The following is a 10,652-nucleotide window of genomic DNA, read 5'->3' on the forward strand; positions in this document are numbered from 1 at the left end:
TCATCAAAATAAACCTTAGACCCGTTCGAGAATTATCAATCCGGATGAATGCTTGATTGATAACTCTTGAATTGTCCAGAGTGGACAGTTTGGGATTGTAAGATCATTCTCGCAAACTATAGAACTATATCTGTTATCGTCCAACATTATGATTTTGGTAGATTCATCCATTGTTCTCTGGATATGCAGTTTCGGTGATGGTGCAAGGACGTGTTAATCGTCAGTGCACACAACCAAACGAGCATATTTGGAGAACTATGGGAGATGCTGCCGAAATTTTGTTGGACGTGACAGATAATAGATCATAGGTTGGCGACTATGATCTTACAATATCGAACGGGATAGGACCAACTACCCGGTAAAAGGTGGCATACTCATTAATTGGTACATGATACATAGTTGTTTGCTGATGCATTACAATATTGTTTGTAATGAATATAGTTAGGCATGGATAAGAGTTGGATGAGAGTTAGCGATCGATTGGGTCAGAATTACAATGTATATGCTGAAAGTGTTAAAAAATTCTTGGAGTTTGCATTGGGTACATGTGATAGTGATGGGCGTATCAGATGCCCATGCAGAGAATGCAGGAATTTGCGTTCTCATAAGATAGACTTGGTGAGAGAGCATCTGTTTGTCAAAGGTATTGATAAGGGTTATACTGATTGGGTCTTACACGGTGAACCATATCCAACTTCATTTGAAGCTCCACATGAAGAAGAAGAGATCGATGAAGATGTACAACCAGAGATTGTTGGAGATGATTACAATGAGGATATAGAGGAAATGTTAGGTGACATCGGTGCGGGAATGTTTATGAATGAAGGTGAGACGGACACATCAAGCTCAAATGATGGGGGCCATAACACTTTTGCACGCTTGTGGAATGATTCACAGCGTGAGCTATATCCAGGATGCAGAAGACATAGTAAGTTGTCGTTTACCGTAAGATTGCTTCACATAAAATCAATGTGTCGATTATCTATTAAGGCAGTCAATATGTTACTTGAGCTGTTTAAAGAGGCACTGCCGACAGACAATACTTTACCTCGTAACTTCTATGAAGCAAAAAAGTTGAAACGAGGACTCGGATTTGATTACAACGTAATACATGCATGTAAGAATGACTGCATATTATTTTGGCGAGAGAATGAGCAGTTGAACGAGTGTCTTATATGCCACGAGTCAAGATGGACATCGGACAAGGCAAATGTTCCGCAAAAGGTCATACGCCACTTTCCATTGATATCTAGATTACAACGATTATTTATGTCACGCGCAACGGCTGTAGATATGACATGGCACTCATCAGACAGAGTAAGGAACGATAATATTTTGTCACATCCTGCTGACTCCCAGGTGTGGAAGGAATTTGATCAAGAACACCCATGGTTTGCTGAAGAACCGCGTAACGTAAGACTTGGGTTTGCAACAGATGGATTTAATCCTTTTGGGAACATGAGCACTAGTCATAGTACTTGGCCAGTTGTACTTATGCCGTATAATCTACCACCGTGGAAGTGTATGAAAGATCCATATTTCATGATGAGTTTGCTCATCCCAGGTCCGAGGTCACCGAGAAATGATATAGACATACACTTACAGCCATTGATTGCAGAATTGAAAGATTTGTGGGAGAATGAGGTTGTCACATTTGATTCGTCAACAGGCAAGTCGTTCAAGATGCATGCTGCGGTGTTGTGGACAATAAATGATTTTTCAGCTTATGGGAATTTGTCAGGTTGGAGTACTAAGGGGAAAATGGCATGTCCAACTTGTAACAAATATACCAAATCTGAATGGCTTATGTACGGAAGGAAATTATGTTTCATGGGTCATCGTCGATTTTTACCTGGTGACCATAGATGGCGTGGAAATTCTAGAATGTTTGATGGAACTGTTGAATGGGGCCAACCTCCACCATATTTGTCTGGCGAAGATGTACTTGCACAATTTATAAATGTTGGTTGTAATGAATTTGGTAAAAAACAACGAAAGAGAAAACGAGCTACGAATGAGTTGAATTGGACAAAGAAGAGTATATTTTTCGAACTCCCGTACTGGTCGAAGTTAAAATTGCGACATAGCCTTGATATTATGCATATTGAAAAAAATATTTGCGAATCCGTATTGGGAACATTGATGTCAATTGAAGGAAAAACAAAGGATACAATAAACTCAAGGAAGGATTTGAAGCGGTTGGGAATAAGACGGGAAATGCAGTTGCAAGAAAATGGTTCGTCTGTCTACATGCCGATTGGGTGGTATACATTGTCAAGGAATGAAAGGGTTACATTTTGTGAGTGGCTAATGAAGATCAAATTACCGGACGGTTATGCCTCGAATCTAACAAGGTGTGTGAGAACAAATGATTGGAAAATAACTGGATTAAAAAGTCATGATTGTCATGTTTTCTTACAGCATATCTTGCCTATTGGTATCTGTGGGTACTTGACCAGAGATGTGCGTGTGGCTTTGACTGAGTTGGGTGCATTTTTTAAAGACTTATGTGCTAGGACGTTGAATGTAGAAGCTTTGGATCGAATGGAACGAGAAATTGTCATAATATTGTGTAAGTTAGAAAATATTTATCCACCGTCATTCTTCGATGTCATGGTTCACCTAGCCGTTCATTTGCCACGTGAGGCTCGACTTGCAGGACCAGTTCAATATAGATGGATGTATCCCATTGAACGATTTCTTGGAAAGTTGACACGTACAGTGGGTAACAAGGCCCGTCCAGAAGGATCAATTGTAGAAGCATATATTGACGATGAGTGGCATACCTTCTGTTCCAAATATTTCCATGGAGTTGACACTCGGTTTGATCGGCCAGAAAGAAACTTTGACGTTGACCGAGCAAGACAACAGAATATATTTTCTGTGTTTTCCCAACAAGTTCGTCCAATTGGTGCAGTGCGTGGTTATAACTTGTGTGGAAGAGAGTTCGAGAAAGCTCAGTGGTACGTGCTGAACAATTGCCCTGAGATAGAGAACTACTTGAAGTAAGTTATAACTTTTTCTTAATTTAAATTGCCTCATTAATTTTAAAAAAATACAAAATATAAAATATTTGTGGTAATCATCAATTTCAGTGATCATATTAACGTGCTCAAGGAACTAGGAGTAAATGATATAAACCAAAAACATGAAGAGGAGTTCCCAAGATGGTTTGAAGAACGGGTAATGAAATTACATATGCGTTACTCAATAACAAATGAAAAATTATTAATTTCAACTTTGATATAGTATACGCTTTACTCAATATGTAGGTTGTACAATTGCATGCGAATAATCCAAATGATATATCTGATGAACTGTATGCATTGGCGCGTGGCCCATCGAGACGCGCAGCTCGATTTTCTGCATGTATTTCTCGGGGAAGTAGGTATCACACACTGGATCGAGATTGTTATAGGAAAATCCAAAATAGTGGTGTCTTAGTCGAAGGAAGTCATGATGGAGAAAAATATTGATTTCTATGGGGTTATTGTCGATATAATTGGAATGAAATATTTGGGAGAGCTTGCGGTGTATCTGTTTAAGTGTGATTGGTGGGATTTAAGCAATCCTCGTACTGGAGTCCGTGATGATGAATATTTTTTGAGTGTTAATACATCAAAAAAATAGTATGAAGATGATCCTTTTATTTTGGCTTCTCAAGCATCTCAAGTATTCTACTTAGATGACTCGAAGTTAGGAAATCAATGGCGAGTAGTTCAAAAATATTCTCCAAGAAATATATATGATGTTATCCCTCAGGCGGAAGGACAAGATGAAGAAGAAGATGACTCTTCTACTCAAGAAGCATACCAAGAGAGTCAACCCGCCTTAAATTTGTTTGTGGATTTGAGCCAGTATGAGATGATTCCATTAAATAGAGAAGATATTGAGGCTGAAATTGTTGATGCGACAGTTGAGGAAAATGTTGAATCATCTGAAGTATCTACAGATGATGAGAGCGAATTGTCAAATGAAACTGATACAGATTCTGATTGACCAATTATGTGTTAACATTACACTTGATGACAAATATTTTACTTATTGAATGTATTAGTAGTTTGAAATTATGCCGCCAAAGAGGAAGGAAGTTCGCAACCCATCTCCACCTGTTCCTAGCTCTCCTTCATTGTCACCATTAGAGATTGATTTTACAGAACAAGCTAAAAATCTAATACTCAAAAAAGTTATTAATTAAGGTCCTATATTAGAGATATAAATGAAATTGATTACAATGTTATATTTTATAGAATCTACAGTACAATCTCGTCAAGGTCGAGGCACCACTAGAGGGGTGAGGTTGGAAAAATATCGGAAGGTGGGTGAGATCAAGGTTAACATTCCTGACGAACATACTGGGGGCGAAGGACAACCAGCAGCTTGGCTTGCATCACATGTGGGTGCTCTTACACGAACTTACGCACCTTTGGCAACGACTTCATGGAAGAAAGTCCCCCAAGATGTTAAAGAGCTTATCAAGAAGCGTTGTTTGGTAATGTTTAAAATGTTGATTTAGTAGAATAAATTTCTATATTTTACTTAAATTTAGAATATTATAAATGATAATGTGTTTGTGACTATTTTTTTAAGGATGATTTCGAATTAAATTTTGGTCGGAGAGAGGAGCGTAAGACTGTGGAAGAGCTTATGGGTAATGCATTCCGTAAATATAAGGCGAGGTGTCATGAGTATTATAATAAGTTTGAGAAGAAGGAAGATGCACGCCAACATCCTTTCCAGGATGTCCGACCTTCTGAGTGGGAAAAACTTTGTGACATGTTTGAGGATCCATCATATCAGGTATAATGAAATTTAATTATTTTACCTGTCCTATCTGGCATTTCGCTTCATCATATTTTCAATTTCTTTGCAGGAGCGAAGTTCTATAAATAAAACAAATAGATCAAAATTGAAGATTAATCATCATGCAGGCTCAAGATCTTTCCATCGCCTTTCTAAGAAATTGGTATTGCTATTTTTTTTATTGGATATAGTTAATTATTTGGATGAATCATAATGACTTTATATCTTAACACACTTATTGTAGCAAGATTCAGATACTAATTATGATCTGACAAAATTATATGCTGCATCGCACACTGATCGTAATGGAGAGTGGACTCATCCTGATGCCCATGAAAATTATATAAGTTTTATAACCTGTTTTAATTAAATATATTAGAATATTTATGACGATATTAATTCTTTATCTTATATATGGCTAGGATAAAATGATTGCCCTACGTGCTGAATCTGCGTCAGATCAAAATTCCTCAACAAGTGATATTGAGATTTTTACACAAGTCCTGGGTCAACGTTCAGGATATTTGAGGGGTTTGGGTCGTTGTGTAAAGCCTGGTCCCTCTTCATCTTCTTCTGGGAATGCATCTATGACTTCTATAGCGCTAGAGAATGCGAATTCCAGAATCGAAGAATTGACTGCAAGACAGCATGAGTTAGAGGCTCAATTGGCAAAACAAGCAGATATGGAGATGCGCCTCAAACAACATGAAGAACAACAAGAAGAGTTCAGAAGACAGATGCAACTCCAAATGCAGCAGCTTATGCAACAGTACAGGCCTCTAAGCAACTGATGGATTTTGGGATTATCTATTTATGTACGAACAATGCCCGTCTCGACTGTTATTTATTTAATTTGCGCTTATTTTAACACTTTTGTGAGTGTTAAACAGTTTCTAATGTATTTTTTCAAATAGTATGAATGTCTATTTGGTTTTCTATTTTTGATTTAAATTAAAGAGATATCGTTCGAACGAACGTAAAACGTTCGAACTCTATGTAACGACAATAGCGTTCGAACGTAAACGTAATGTTCGAACGAAATTTATGTTCGTAGAGTTCGAACGATCACACAACGTTCGAACGTAAATAATTTCAGTCGTGTTCGAACATAGCCTATACCGTTCGAACCCATATACCGTTCGACCTGACCATTTAACGTTCGAACACAAAGACAATTCATAACGTTCGAACGAATTCATGTGTGTTCGAACATATTTCGAATTCGTTCAAACACGTCACTACTGTTCGAACTTAAAATTTTTTCCGTTCGAACCATTTTCTAGGACGAATTTAAACCGTGACAAAATAAATTTTCGTTCGAACGGTTTCCTTCAATTTCGTCCCAAAAGAAATTTTTTGGGACGAAATGGTGATTTTCGTCCCAAAATACCTTTTGGCACAGTGATATTGGAACGACTTTGGGATGAATTTTTTTCGTCCCAAAAATTTTTTTGGGACGAAATTGGGGTCTTTTGGGACGAAAATTTTCGTCCCAAAAGACCCTTTCTGTTGTAGTGAAATTTTCGTCCCAAAAGACCCTTTCTGTTGTAGTGAGTGCACTCAAGTGTTAAAATTACTTTTTTTATTTTGTACATTATTCTGTAAAATTACCAATAAGTGTAAAATTATAGTTTCCACCAATAAGATAAAGTACATCAATAATGTATTTGCCTCTTTCCTTATGCTAACATGGCATTATAAAAATATGACGTTTGTCCTCGGCAGGAGCCCATAATAAAGACCCAGGATAAGATCGCCGATTGCCATGTTTTGTTTTCCTTATTTTTTATGTTTTTTTTTCCTAAAAGATTATTCAAAATGAAATTAATTTTCTTTAACTCTAAAAAAATTATCTAAATTTTTTATCCGATTATTATCCAAATATAAAATCCAAAATAAGAATTATTCAAACAAAATATTTATTCAAACAACTTTTCAGTTTTATTATCTATTTTTACAAATCTAAATACAAAAATGATTTAAAAAGAAATTATTCAAAATTCTTTCTCCTTTCACAAAACTTATTAATATTATATCTAAGCAATTTCACAAATATTCTCTATTTTTCTTTTTCTCAAAATCAAGTAACCCAAACGAGAGACCTTCCAAACCAATGTGTATTAACTGCAGGAGGAGCATACAACTGCTCGATCTAGTTGAGTATTAACCACCTAATATGCAGTGTGTTTGTTTATTCCCTAACATGGCCTAAACCCTCGCAAGAAAGAAACAGTTCCCAACAACCAAACAGTTCCCAACAACCATGGCTAAAGCAAGCAAGAAAGAAGCATGGCCTAAAGCCTCGCAAGAAAGAATGGCAAACATTCATATAAAACTTGGACATATTTTCTTGACTCGATTCGATTCGACTTGAGTTGATTTTTGGAGAATAAAACAAAGACTTGACTCGAGTTTAGATAGGGATTTAGATAGGATGTTAGAAAAACACTTGGGAACAGCCTTGGTGCGTTAACTCCGGGGTGACGTGACGTCTCCCCCACCATGTCAAGGGTGAAGTAAAAAACCATGATACGGTTCTTTTTGGAAGTCAAAAAACCTGAACTCATATGAATGGTGTTTCTAGAAACACCAGAAATTTTGAACTTTGTAAAGAGAGCTTACGGCCTTGCAGAAATCAAAGGGGAGTAGGTGTATAACAGTCCAGTTCAGCCCATTTTAGATATATTTTATAATTAAATTGATATATATCAATTTTGAGAATTGAATAATCGATACTGGACTAATTCATCATCAAAACAGACACTTCCAGTTCTAGTCCATTTCAGTCAAATTTTTCCTGTTTTGATCTATGATTTGTATAATTTTTTCAACACTAATTTCAATTATTAGTAGTTATTATTTCTTATTAATATATAATAATAATAATAATAATTGATTATTATCTAATTATACTAGTATCTAAGAGCATTACAATTGGCTTCATCAAAGCCATATTCAAAATTTGATGAAAAGTACATAATTTTCATAAATCTAAAACCTCCCTAGTCATAATCTCACATTGGATTAGTTGTTGGACTCATCAAAATAATAATATAATATTATTTTTTTAATAATAATATTTTTAATTTATTTTTTTCATATTTTACAATTACAATAATCATATATTAATTAATATGTTGCACTAATCATATTAGATATTTTAAGAAGGAAAAGATATCGAAACCCTCCAGTTATCTAAAAGATTTCTAACCGACTTAATTACAAGATTTACCTTAATTTTATCAGGAATCTGCAGTGCATAATTAGCTGTTAATTATAATCATTTTAATTAGCCACATTTGTTAGTTCTACCATTAATGTATCAAGATCATATGAATTTCATTAACAGCAGAATTGTCCTCGTACTTAGACCCTTGGTACGTATCAATCTCACCTATAATAACAAATTACTAGAAGTTGGTAGTTTAGGCTGTCAATTATCAAGCTTTATCATTTGGGATACAAATTGAAAAACAGAGATCATTCAAGTGCAAAATGCAAAATTTCCTCCCAAGAAAAGGGTTCACACAGGAAGAAAAAGGCAAACTAATTATAACAATAACTAGGGGTGATAAACGGTCCGGTCGGACCGAATGGACTGACCGCTCCACATTTTAGAAGACCTAAAAGTTTTCGCCCGGTCCACAGTCCAGGGTTTTTCTGGACCGGACTGGACCGAATGAAAAAAAATTATATATATTTTATATATAATAATTGTACAATTAACAATATAAAATTTTAAATATATTATTAATACTTGTTAATATTCTATAAATTAACAATATTTTATATATATCTTCATCTAACCTATCACTATTAACAATATAAAATTTCAAATATGTTATTAACACTAGTTAATATTCTATGAATGAACTAATATATAATATCAATTAGTTAATTATATAGTAATTATATAAATTAATAATATAATTTTCATCTAATTTATTATCATTGACCATATAAAATATTTTTTTTATTGAATTTGTTACATAATCCACATTAATAAGTCACTTAATTTAATTTAGCATTTTAAATAAATCTTTTTATTAATTATTTACAAAAATAAAAAAATTAGGCCAGACCGACTGGACTGGACTGAACCGATAGCAATCGGTCCAGTCCGGTCCCATTGAGTGTTTGGACCGGACCGATAGCAATCAGTCCAGTCCGATCCCTTTGGGTGTTCGGTCCAGTCCGGTCCGAAAAAATGATAGACCAAAAATATTCGGTCCATTGCCAGACCGGACCATTTGCAGCCTTAACTATGACAATAATAACTAAGAAAAAGAAGCCAACAAGTTCCTACAAGAAATAAAAAATTCAACTAACTGTCCCATGAAGGATACTAAACAAATTTCGTGATATTCAGGAAGAATGAAAAAGTAGATAAAGAAATCAACTTTAAATCATATATACCAAGATATCAAGTTTCCCGAACTAGGGCAGACACATCAAGCTGATGGAAAACCACTTGATCTGAAAGACCTGAGTGTTGCAGTAAACTAGAAAACCTTCATTGTCTACATAAGCACCAATATGTTCAATTACTCTTGGTTCCCATTTTCAACTGGTGGGGCAACCTTTTCTGCTAACTTACCTGATCCTGCAACTAGCAAAACATTAAATCATAGAAGTCTAGACAGATGAAAAATTGATTATAGGAGAATTGTAGAAAAAAATGAAATGAAGAAAAATAATTTCCACACTGAGGCATGTTGAATAAACTCTGATATTAATTGTAATATCCACAGTGAGGTAAAATAATAGTTGATGTAGGGTTCTCGAGACTCAAATGAAAAGAGAAGCATACACATTCAAACCCTTAAAAACAGTTGTCATTCTCAGACATGGTAACCAATGATAGTAAAACCCCTTCCCACAATCTCCCAAGCACAAAACCATACAAAGCATTCCGGCCCAAATAAAGCTGCAATACCAGCATCTTCAACCTTCAGCTCGTGCCTATTCTTCCATAAATGCTTTACATAATCAACTTCCTTCCAGAATGCCTCGTAACGGTCAGGAATACCGTACAGAACATAAGAAATAAGTCCCATAAAGTTTCAGATGTATGTTTATAAATCTGAAGCATACTACAATAATATTTTACTAACAGGTATAGAAAAACATGCATTTGTGATGTCAAGTATTCTCCAAAAGAGGGGATAAGCTATTGTTTTTTTTTGAGACAGCATTTACCATATAGCAAGAAACATTGTAACCAAAATAAATATTAGTGAAGCAAGTATCAGACACATTGTCACTAACTAATTCTAGCAAGCACGACCCAAGGCAAAGTGAGAATGAGAAACATCATAAAACCGTTTTTATGAATGGATTCTCGTGAAACAGAAAAATATAATCTTATATCGTGATTTCAGAATTATGAAAGAGTTTTTTTTTTTTGGCAAGTCCTGTAAGGTTATTCAATAGATTTTCTATTACCAAAATCCAAAACAGATTGAGACTTTGAAGTTCAACTGTGCAGAAGACCTACAGGACCTGAAACACCTAGCAGGAAAACGATGACCTCCAAGGGATTCTCGCTCGGGTTCAGAGAGAGATGCATGCTTTGTTCGTGTGGCAATTTCAGCAGGTTTTTTCTCATATTCCCACTCTGATGGTGTACGCGATGATTCTCCTCGCGAATTTCTCAGTTTATTCCATGGGGCATAACAACACTGCGTTCGCAACCTCACAGCCACCAAGGTCGTTTTTAACGACAACCGAGATGGCTTCGGTACTTGAAATCGAACCAGAGGTTTGATTCTTTAGCAATTAATGGAGGTTTAATTTCATCAGACGAAGATGAACTGGTGACTCACGGCAAAGGGAATGGATAGCTTGGC

General features: G+C 35.5%; 1 long non-coding RNA gene across 1 annotated transcript; it reads left to right on the forward strand.

Moving 5' to 3' along the window:
* The first annotated feature begins 9,672 nt into the window (after positions 1-9,672).
* Positions 9,673-10,652, forward strand: LOC121251770. The gene is made up of 2 exons (XR_005938105.1): positions 9,673-9,821; positions 10,341-10,652. It is a non-coding gene; the product is annotated as an uncharacterized LOC121251770 (long non-coding RNA).

Source organism: Juglans microcarpa x Juglans regia, chromosome 2S, assembly GCF_004785595.1.
Source record: "Juglans microcarpa x Juglans regia isolate MS1-56 chromosome 2S, Jm3101_v1.0, whole genome shotgun sequence".
Taxonomy (NCBI): Eukaryota; Viridiplantae; Streptophyta; class Magnoliopsida; order Fagales; family Juglandaceae; genus Juglans; species Juglans microcarpa x Juglans regia.